We start from the raw sequence: 12,761 nt of genomic DNA on the forward strand, positions 1-12,761 counted from the left end.
ATTTTTCATTGTTGTTCTAGATTGTTCTAGAGTTGTTCTACATTGTTCCAAAACGGCAAATAGAAAAAATAAAACTTCGGCGAGAAAAACTGAAAAAACGGTTTTTTGACTGGCACCATTTTTGGAAAAATCAGATTTTCTTTGTTGTTCTGGGTTGTTCTAGTTATTGTTCTAGAAAATCAAAATTATGGAATACATCATTACGAAGTTATAACTAAAAATAAGTTTGGCTGCCAAAATGTCTAGTTGATTGCTGTGACCATAGTTTTTTTCAATTCCATATACTTATTATATCTATTATCTAACGCAATCTGGAACAGCTATTATTTTTACTAGAATAATTCTATAAAAGACACTTTACTCTTTGAAAATTAAAGTTTCTGGAAGTTTCAGTCAGTAATTCTTGCGTCAGCACACATATAACGATCTAAAATAACTCAAACTTTGCTGATTCAAATTGTTCTAGGTGTGTTTTACGTTTAAATTAGGGAAAAAGGGTTTTTCTGGATACACGGACATTAATTTTGCAAAATCATATCTTCCTAAAAATACAGCAAAATGCAGATCTAAAAAGAAAAATAATAAATCAACAAATGAATAATCCAATTATTCGATCAGCAAACAAAAATACACTATTTGTATTATACATTATATGTTAAAAACTAAATATCTCTGTGTCCCACCCACACAGAAATATATTTATATACAGGGTGTATCTGAATGACGTGCCCAAACTTCAGGGGGCGATTCTTTAGGCAATTTTAAGGGTACTTTTTCATATAAATTTTTACCCTCTGCATAAAAAAATGTTAGCAAAAATGTAAAGGGGGTGGTTACGTTTAGTAGTTTAGAAGGATAGGTTGAAAGTACAAATAGGGTGAAAACGTGCCCTACTACCAGTTAAACATATTCCCCAAATTTCGTTGTCCTAGCGTTTATGGTTTTTGAGAAAAAAAAATTAAACCAAAATTTTCCGCCATTTTTGGAGGGGTGTAGCTCCTTAGGGGAGCCCAAGTCGCCCATGGTTTATATATCAAAGTACCCTTAAAATTGAGTAAAGAATCACCCCTTGAAGTTTGGGCATGTCATTCAGATACACCCTGTATACTATATTTGTTCCTAATATATAATATTAATAAAATAAAGTATTAAAATTCGGATGAAGAATTATACAGGGTTTCCCAAAAGTAACGGATAAATTCGTTCAAGGAACTAATAACAGTTTATGGAAAAAGTTTATGCAATTTTTGGTATAGATTTCAATTTTTTTCCGCCATTTTTAAACAAGTTACGACGTCATCACTATTTTTTTTCAAGTAGCAATCCCTCATTGTTATTATGGAATATGAAAGAGGATTTTTTTCTAAATTTGGTACCGCCAAAATTAATATGAGCTACATAATAAAATTTTCGAGAAATATTGTCTTAAAGTTTCATGATTTTCCATTCATTGGAGGTAGAAAAATAGCAGTAGCCATACGTAACCATGGCAACCAGTTGTTTCAGATACTTTATTAAGACGATGATTAATTTTTGATATCTGAAACTGCCGGTTGCCATGGTTAGCTACTGCTATTTTGCTATCTCTCCAGGAACAACAACAAGATCATTATGTTGTCTATACTTATTCCAGCCCAAACCATAACTGATCCCAGACCAAATCTATCCACTTCTTGTATAGTAGCGGCTGCGTAGCGTTTACCAGGACGTCTATGTACTCAACCGTCATAACGAGTTAAACGAAATCTGGACTAAACAGTACAGGCGTCCAGTGAGGAAGTTCCTAATCTCTGTGATCATTCTAGGTTTCAAATTAGCTTCTTTTAATCTGTTTCTAACAGTTTGATCAGAAATTTCTATTTCATGTTGTGGCAGTACGCGTACATAGATAGGAAAGGAAACGAAATCGGTCTTGATGTTGAGTAGTGTTTCGATTTCGACCTTGTCCAGCTCTTCTAACATGATGGCCAGTCTCCGGAAACCGATTCCATAAACGCTGAATAACAAAAGGGGAAACTCGAAGATCCCTGCTAACATGTCGAATAGAGTGGCCATGTTGAATAAGGGCGACAGCACGAGCAACTTGCACTTCTTTAATATTATCATAAATCTTTGATATTTCCCTAAAACTTAGTAAGAGGCTTAAAAATGAAAAAAAAATAATAAGACCTTTAAAAACTACAGATCTATTAAACCCTTTCTTATGTTCGACAAACCTTTGAGGAACACATCTAACATCACTCAACAGTAGATCAGTTTACATGAGTATCAATGTTAATAAACAATTGTGTAAAGTTCTAAACAAAAGTATAGAGAACATGGAGTTTTTCAGCTGCATGCTAAGGTAATACCAAAAACTACAGACCTATATCAATATCATCAAGCTTATCAAAAGTTTTTGAAATTGTACTAAAAAACATGATTGTGCATTATATACAAGAAAATAACATTATAACAAAATTCCACCACGGGGGTCAGAAAGATAAATCTACCACTACAGCACTTCTAGCTTTAGTAACGATACTTCACTTATAAATAGAGATACAAATGTTAAAATTTTAAAATATAGAATACGGCGGGCTGAAGACTGGTTTAATACCAATAAATTAAATCTGAATGCAGATAAAACCAAGATACTCACCTTTTACACTAAACAAGGAGATGAGGTAACAAATCAAACCATAAAATTTCTGGGCGTTACACTGAATAAAACTCTCACTTGGTGGGATCATGTAACAAAACTAAAACAAAGATTGACTGGTTCTTTGTACTGTTTAAAAGTTATAGTTAAAAGCTTACCTTTAAAAGAAGCAAGAAATGTGTACTTTGCGTATTTCCATAACATTGCGACATACTATATGGTATAATGGTATAAGAAGGCGATACGAATCCTATTGAAAATGTCCCAAGGAGACAGTTGCAGAACACGATTCAAGGAATTAAAGATTATGACTTTACCATCGTGTTTTATACTTGTTTGTGTTAAACACGTTCATAAATATCGAGAAGAATTTTAGATAAATTCGGACAAGCATAGTTACAGTACGCGTCATAGACGAGATTTGGCGATTAAAATTGAAAGACACAAAAATGTTTCAATTTTACAGCGTTGAAATTATATATCCCAGATATATAATCCCAGAGTGTTCAGAGCCACGATGAAAGAAATTTTACAGGATGGAGAATTTTATTCTATTAATAAATTTTGTATAAATTATGAATTGTAATTTATTTTCTTTGTTTTGTGACGAAAAATATTAATAATAATAGAATATACATTAAATTTGCTTCAAAATGATTCTTATTTCATCTAGATATCGCAATCAGTTATTGAGATACGATTCTTTAAACTTTTTTGATTTTAAACCAAAGTTACATACAAACAGGGTTGTATTGAAAAAATGATAACATGAAAATGTGAGTACTCAAAGGAATAGTCTTTACCACATTAAAAACTAATTAAATTTACTTTAAAATGCTTCTTATTTTGTGGTGATATCTCAATTAGTTTTTGAGATACGCCTACTTAAATTTCGCTTTTATTAATTTTATTGAAATGAATGATGTGTTGATTAAAAAATCGTAACATCGAAATCTATAGGAATAGAAAAATTATTTTTGGTCCATTGAATATACATTAAATTTGCTTCAAAATGATTCTTATTTCATCCAGATATCTCAATCAGTTATTGAGATACGATTCTTTAAACTTTTTTGATTTTAAACCAAAGTTACATACAAACAGGGTTGTATTGAAAAAATGATAACATGAAAATGTGAGTACTCAAAGGAATAGTCTTTACCACATTAAAAACTAATTAAATTTGCTTTAAAATGTTTCTTACTTCGTGGTGATATCTCAGTTAGTTTTTGAGATACGCTTTCTTAAATTTCGCTTTTATTAATTTGATTGAAATAAATGATGGGTTGAATTAAAAAAATCGTAACATCGAAATCTATAGGAATAGAAAAATGATTTTTGGTCCATTGAATATACATTAAATTTGCTTCAAAATGATTCTTATTTCATCTAGATATCTCAATCAGTTATGGAGATACGATTCTTTAAACTTTTTTGATTTTAAACCAAAGTTACATACAAATAGGGTTGTATTGAAAAAATGATAACATGAAAATGTGAGTACTCAAAGGAATAGTCTTTACCACATTAAAAACTAATTAAATTTGCTTTAAAACGCTTCTTATTTTGTGGTGATATCTCAATTCGTTTTTGAGATACGCCTACTTAAATTTCGCTTTTATTAATTTGATTGAAATAAATGATGTGTTGATTAAAAAATCGTAACATCGAAATCTATAGGAATAGAAAAATGATTTTTGGTCCATTGAATATACATTAAATTTGCTTCAAAATGATTCTTATTTCAGCTAGATATCTCAATCAGTTATTGAGATACGATTCTTTAAACTTTTTTGATTTTAAACCAAAGTTACATACAAACAGGGTTGTATTGAAAAAATGATAACATGAAAATGTGAGTACTCAAAGGAATAGTCTTTACCACATTAAAAACTAATTAAATTTGCTTTAAAATGTTTCTTACTTCGTGGTGATATCTCAGTTAGTTTTTGAGATACGCTTTCTTAAATTTCGCTTTTATTAATTTTATTGAAATAAATGATGGGTTGAATTAAAAAAAATCGTAACATCGAAATCTATAGGAATAGAAAAATGATTTTTGGTCCATGGAATATACATTAAATTTGCTTCAAAATGATTCTTATTTCATCTAGATATCTGAATCAGTTATTGAGATACGATTCTTTAAACTTTTTTGATTTTAAACCAAAGTTACATACAAACAGGGTTGTATTGAAAAAATGATAACATGAAAATGTGAGTACTCAAAGGAATAATCTTTACCACATTAAAAACTAATTAAATTTGCTTTAAAATGTTTCTTACTTCGTGGTGATATCTCAGTTAGTTTTTGAGATACGCTTTCTTAAATTTCGCTTTTATTAATTTTATTGAAATAAATGATGGGTTGAATTAAAAAAATCGTAACATCGAAATCTATAGGAATAGAAAAATGATTTTTGGTCCATTGAATATACATTAAATTTGCTTCAAAATGATTCTTATTTCATCTAGATATCTCAATCAGTTATTGAGATACGATTCTTTAAACTTTTTTGATTTTAAACTAAAGTTATATACAAACAGGGTTGTATTGAAAAAATGATAACATGAAAATGTGAGTACTCAAAGGAATAGTCTTTACCACATTAAAAACTAATTAAATTTGCTTTACAATGCTTCTTATTTTGTGGTAATATCTCAATTAGTTTTTGAGATACGCCTACTTAAATTTCGCTTTTATTAATTTTATTGAAATAAATGATGTGTTGATTAAAAAATCGTAACATCGAAATCTATAGGAATAGAAAAATGATTTTTGGTCTATTGAATATTCATTAAATTTGCTTCAAAATGATTCTTATTTCATCCAGATATCTCAATCAGTTATTGAGATACGATTCTTTAAACTTTTTTGATTTTAAACCAAAGTTACATACAAACAGGGTTGTATTGAAAAAATGATAACATGAAAATGTGAGTACTCAAAGGCATGATCTTTACCACATTAAAAACTAATTAAATTTGCTTTAAAATGCTTCTTATTTTGTGGTGATATCTCAATTAGTTTTTGAGATACGCCTACTTAAATTTCGCTTTTATTAATTTTATTGAAATAAATGATGTGTTGATTAAAAAATCGTAACATCGAAATCTATAGGAATAGAAAAATGATTTTTGGTCCATTGATTATACATTAAATTTGCTTCAAAATGATTCTTATTTCATCGAGATATCTCAATCAGTTATTGAGATACGATTCTTTAAACTTTTTTGATTTTAAACCAAAGTTACATACAAACAGGGTTATATTGAAAAAATGATAACATGAAAATGTGAGTACTCAAAGGAATAGTCTTTACCACATTAAAAACTAATTAAATTTGCTTTAAAATGTTTCTTACTTCGTGGTGATATCTCAGTTAGTTTTTGAGATACGCTTTCTTAAATTTCGCTTTTATTAATTTTATTGAAATAAATGATGGGTTGAATTAAAAAAATCGTAACATCGAAATCTATAGGAATAGAAAAATGATTTTTGGTCCATTGAATATACATTAAATTTGCTTCAAAATGATTCTTATTTCATCTAGATATCTCAATCAGTTAGTGAGATACGATTCTTTAAACTTTTTTGATTTTAAACCAAAGTTACATACAAACAGGGTTGTATTGAAAAAATGATAACATGAAAATGTGAGTACTCAAAGGAATAGTCTTTACCACATTAAAAACTAATTAAATTTGCTTTAAAATGTTTCTTACTTCGTGGTGATATCTCAGTTAGTTTTTGAGATACGCTTTCTTAAATTTCGCTTTTATTAATTTTATTGAAATAAATGATGTGTTGATTAAAAAATCGTAACATCGAAATCTATAGGAATAGAAAAATGATTTTTGGTCCATTGAATATACATTAAATTTGCTTCAAAATGATTCTTATTTCATCAAGATATCTCAATCAGTTATTGAAATACAATTCTTTAAACATTTTTGATTTTAAACCAAAGTTACATACAAACAGGGTTGTATTGAAAAAATGATAACATGAAAATGTGAGTACTCAAAGGAATAGTCTTTACCACATTAAAAACTAATTAAATTTGCTTTAAAATGTTTCTTACTTCGTGGTGATATCTCAGTTAGTTTTTGAGATACGCTTTCTTAAATTTCGCTTTTATTAATTTTATTGAAATAAATGATGGGTTGAATTAAAAAAATCGTAACATCGAAATCTATAGGAATAGAAAAATGATTTTTGGTCCATTGAATATACATTAAATTTGCTTCAAAATGATTCTTATTTCATCTAGATATCTCAATCAGTTATTGAGATACGATTCTTTAAACTTTTTTGATTTTAAACCAAAGTTACATACAAACAGGGTTGTATTTAAAAAATGATAACATGAAAATGTGAGTACTCAAAGGAATAGTCTTTACCACATTAAAAACTAATTAAATTTGCTTTAAAATGCTTCTTATTTTGTGGTGATATCTCAATTAGTTTTTGAGATACGCCTACTTAAATTTCGCTTTTATTAATTTTATTGAAATGAATGATGTGTTGATTAAAAAATCGTAACATCGAAATCTATAGGAATAGAAAAATGATTTTTGGTCCATTGAATATACATTAAATTTGCTTCAAAATGATTCTTATTTCATCAAGATATCTCAATTAGTTACTGAGATACGATTGTTTAAACTTTCTGGATTTTAAGCCAAAGTTACATTTGATAGTCATAATCATATTTAAATTCGGTTCATAATGTTTTCCGATTTCCAATCTTCATTTTCTTCATTCCGTCAAGAAATTCTCTTCTATCTCTCGTTAAGTTGTTTATCTATTTCCTCTCTCTAACTTATCCTCGGTCTTCTTCTCCTTCTTCGTCTTTGGTGCTTCCATTGCCATATTTGTTTTGGCCAACTGCATTTTGTACCTTTAGCCATCTTTCTTTGAACCCTAGAACTGCTTTGGCTGCTGCGTGCGTGCAAATCTTTATAAAATGGTAGTGTTCTTCAATGTTTTTATACTGCATGTTTTCTAGTTTTTCATCTAATCTAGCTTTATACCGGGAATCATTGGGTAGCTTTGCAAAGGAAAAGTTTTGCTTGGAAAAAAGTGACATCCTTATGATAACACTGAGTTTATGGCCGTCTTAAGAGAGGCACGGCTAAACCGAAATGTTTCTGGTTTCCACAATCTAACGCTAGAGCAAGAACTAGAAATATTCGGATTTAGCCACACGTCTCTAAAGACGTCTAAACCCGAATGGTTCTAGTTCTAGGTCTTGTGTTAGTTCTAGTAATACCTCCAGTGTTAGTTCTAGTGATAGTGCTAGTGTAAAACTAAAACTAACACTAGACCGAGATCTAGAAACATTCGGATTTAGCCACACGTCTCTAAAGACGTCTAAACCCGAATGGTTCTAGTTCTAGGTCTTGTGTTAGTTCTAGTAATACCTCCAGTGTTAGTTCTAGTGATAGTGCTAGTATAAAACTAAAACTAACACTAGACCGAGATCTAGAAACATTCGGATTTAGCCACACGTCTCTAAAGACGTCTAAACCCGAATGGTTCTAGTTCTAGGTCTTGTGTTAGTTCTAGTAATACCTCCAGTGTTAGTTCTAGTGATAGTGCTAGTGTAAAACTAAAACTAACACTAGACCGAGATCTAGAAACATTCGGATTTAGCCACACGTCTCTAAAGACGTCTAAACCCGAATGGTTCTAGTTCTAGGTCTTGTGTTAGTTCTAGTAATACCTCCAGTGTTAGTTCTAGTGATAGTGCTAGTGTAAAACTAAAACTAACACTAGACCGAGATCTAGAAACATTCGGATTTAGCCACACGTCTCTAAAGACGTCTAAACCCGAATGGTTCTAGTTCTAGGTCTTGTGTTAGTTCTAGTAATACCTCCAGTGTTAGTTCTAGTGATAGTGCTAGTGTAAAACTAAAACTAACACTAGACCGAGATCTAGAAACATTCGGATTTAGCCACACGTCTCTAAAGACGTCTAAACCCGAATGGTTCTAGTTCTAGGTCTTGTGTTAGTTCTAGTAATACCTCCAGTGTTAGTTCTAGTGATAGTGCTAGTGTAAAACTAAAACTAACACTAGACCGAGATCTAGAAACATTCGGATTTAGCCGCACGTCTCTAAAGACGGCTAAACCCGAATGATTTTAGTTCTAGGTCTTGTGTTAGTTCTAGTAATACCTCTAGTGTAAAACTAGAACTAACACTAGACCTAGAACTAGAAACATTTGGGTTTAGCCGCAAGTCTTTCAAGACGGCTAAACCCGAATGATTCTAGTTCTAGGTCTAGTTTTAGTGCAATAAAAATATGCAACATAGTGATATCTTATGCTAACTAGCTCTACCTACCACTGCCACTAGAACTAACATTATACCATATAGAGTTGGCATAAGCATTATAGAGTTAGGTTCATCTTGATCATTCGTTAATTTTTTACGTCCCATGTTATTATACATATATCTTCTTACTTATTAGAATGTCTATTTTTGTTGAGAATCCTTGGATGTTCAAAATCAATTTCATTTTCCGGTCCATGGTTAACTGTTTTTTTTTTAATTATGAGCCTAACTAATTTGCAATGATAGCTGAAAAATGATATAATTAAGTGTAACTAAATATGCAGAAATTTCTAATTCTCACAAATACTTGAAAGATATCGATAAGACGACGTTGTGTTAAATTAGCTAAAGTGTGATGATGATTTATTTGCTAATTAAATTAATTAGTCGCGTGCCAAATTCCAAATAGGATAAAATAACAGTTATTAATACACGTGTTGTAAGCTAATTATTAATGTATTCCCAATTAATAAAAAGTTTTACAAATGTTGGAATAATTTGAATCGTTGAACAGCGATAAACAGTTTAATAATTTATTATTTAATTTATTATTTCATAATTAAATAGAATTCAACGAATTTTTGTGTATATAAAACCCGAATCATCGTGTAATTTTAGATCATCGTAGAATTTGTACCAAGCGTAGGCCTATAAATAGTAACGATATCTGAGAATAACTAAACTATGTTTTACATCCGTCTATATAACGTCGTGTTTGTTTATTTTTGGAATACTCGAGTGACATTCGAGTGCACCGAAGAGGAGATAAATTAATTCAGACATCGCGGCTATTTTTCTTTGTTGCTAAGCCATCAATGTTAGATTATATATATATTAATAAAATATGAATAATCATGAAGTGGGGATAGAGCTTTGATTACTTAAAATTTTTTATTGGGGCTGTAATTATGCAAATGGCATTTTACGACCAAAGAGATAAATTGACCCAATTTACTGTTGGCAAGTGGTTTCCTAGTAGGTACCCATTGTTCAATTGCTAAATTGCTATTGCTAAATGGAACTACTTTTATGTACTTTGGCACATGCGGTCGTATCCGAGTCTATTATAAATATTAAACAATTCGCGGATAAATTGCGATAATTCAAGATTACGCACGCGTCTCTTCTAGTTTAATCTCCACGAAAAGACCATTAACACTAATGTCCTTTTTATTGAATTAAGCTCTTAAAAGTTAATGTTCTCAGAAATTTTTATAAATTACTCTTAGAATGAAGTATCCCAAAGTCTTAAAAATCGAGATTAAACAGCATAAATTGTAAATAAACAAAATAGAAAAACGAAAATTGAAATACGTCTAGAAAAAAAGAAACAGATAAAATCGTAATGCTTAAAAATCCGGGTTAAAAAAAGAGGTATTGAACCGAAAAATGGACCTTGAAACATCGAAAACAACCTCTTTTTAATTACTCTTCAACGCTGATAAAATAAACGTTGCCTAAAACCGAAAAAATAATCTAAAAAGATTAACTCTCAAACCACGTTAGAGAAGCGTGTAAAAATTTCGTATCAACACTATCAAATTAATATCTATTTAATATTTCGAGTCACTATAAAAAGTTTTTTTTTTCTTTACAAGCTAAATCCTATTACAGAAGGAGGCAAAGGTTATCGTAGTTCACGGTGCCCGTAGCAGAAAAAAGTAGTAAATATTTTTTTGGATTATCGAACGATCTAATAATTAGGTTAAAGGGTACAGGAACTAAAATCAGGAATTCCTGGTTAAAATAAAAATATCCCATTCAAAACAAACGGTCAGATATCATTATTTTATTGCATTATACATTTAAATAAATGTTTTTAATTATTTTTTTTCTTTTAAATCTTAATCATTTTCCGATGCGTAGTAACATTGTATCATTTGACCTGATGGCCTTGTTATTAGCTACGTTATGTTAGAGCATTCTTAAGATTTGATTAAGATGCGTCAAATTTTATTTTATGAAAACTCACCCAAGAAAGTAGAAGATAATATTTTCAACTGTATCACCTTTTTTAATATCTTCCTTCTTCAGATAGAGTTATAAGCGTTTCTTCCAATACTGAAGCAATTATCTTATTAACTGCGTTGTTTACATATTATCGGTTAAGTTCGAGGTTAATACCTGTTTTGGTTCAAGAGTTTTGCATTTCCAAACAGTTCTAAACTTTTCTGCGCATAAATTTAATATGCTATATGTACTCTATGTTTTATTCCTTCTCGATTATGGTAGTCAAGTTGTAGGTTATAACTGGTTGAACTAATTTATCTTAATAAATCTTCTCAAAGATGTTGCCCTAATGAAACATAGCAAGAAAGAAGATTGCCTGATAAGAAATGAATGTGCTACTTGCCTTTTGATCAAATCTTTGATGAAATGGCTAAGTTGAAATAAAATCTTACATCAAGCTCAAATTATGAAAACTTTGATTAAGTTTGAGGTTAATATCTGTTTTAGTTCAAGAGTTCTGCATTTCCAAACAGTTCTAAACCTTTTTGCGCATACATTTAATATGCAAAGTATGCGCAGAAAGATTCAGAACTGTTCAGAACTCTTGAACCAAAACAGGCCTATGTAATGGTATAACTACAACTAAATAATGTATTAAAAAGTACAGCGTCCTTCTTGCTTCAGTTAAAGTCTCAAAAACAAGGTTCGTCTCTCATATAAACGCAGAAATTTAATGTCTATACATTAAATTGTCTATACATTGCATACTTTGATGCAAAATGAGGTGTATTGTACATGAAGGAACAAAATACTTTGAGGTGAGTGAGGATGCAATGGGATTTAGAGTTTTTGTATCAACTCCACATTTTGTAGCAAATCAAAAAATGGAAACAAAAAATTCAGCGTATGGTAGTTATTATCAATCAAGTTCTTCAGTCTCTATAAAAGTCCTCTGCAACCAGTAAAGCATTTGGAAGACGTTATGAACTCAATAGTCTTGTAATCAAACAAAACTCCAAAATAAATTGCAAAAGTGTGCATATAAAAGCACACACAAGAAGATACTCGATTACGATAGTCAAGTTGTAAATTAGCTGTAACAATCCACACCTTCATAAATCTTCTCAAAGATTTTGCCCTAATGAAATATAGCAGATTATTTGATAAGAAATAAATGTACTACTTGCCATTTGATAAAATCTTTGATGAAATGGCTAATACTTGAAATAGAATCTTATATTTAAAGTTGAAATTATTATAACTCTGAAAACAAGAAGTTATCTTCAAGCAAAGATAAATAATTCAAGAGGAATTAGAGACTAATTGTATAAATAATTAAGAAGAGGAAATTTTACACATTACTACATTTGTTGTTAACGTCTGGAGTGGGAATTTCCTCATTAACCATTCTTAATTGATTGGATTTATGTTTATAATCAAAAATGATAATATAAATATAAATAATATAAAAAACATCAAAAACTTAGTTTGGAATTAAGATGAATACGTTTTTTAATTAATAAGTTATCGAAAATTAATGTTATCTTATCCAGAAATGAGTAATAAGCAAATATTCCTTAATTACTTAATTAGAACATTCTTAAGATTTGATTAAGATGCGTCAAATTTTGTTTTATGAAATCTCACCCGCGAAAGTAGAAGATAATATCTTCAATAGTATCACCTTTTTTAATATCTTCCTTTTTCAGATAGAGTTATAAGCGTTTCTTCCAATAACTGAAGCAAAAATTACGCTGTACTTATTAACTGCGTTGTTTACATATTATCGATTAAGTTTGAGGTTAATACCTATTTTAGTGCAAGAGTTC

Source organism: Onthophagus taurus, chromosome 11 (genome assembly GCF_036711975.1).
Source record: "Onthophagus taurus isolate NC chromosome 11, IU_Otau_3.0, whole genome shotgun sequence".
In the NCBI taxonomy this organism is placed as follows: Eukaryota; Metazoa; Arthropoda; class Insecta; order Coleoptera; family Scarabaeidae; genus Onthophagus; species Onthophagus taurus.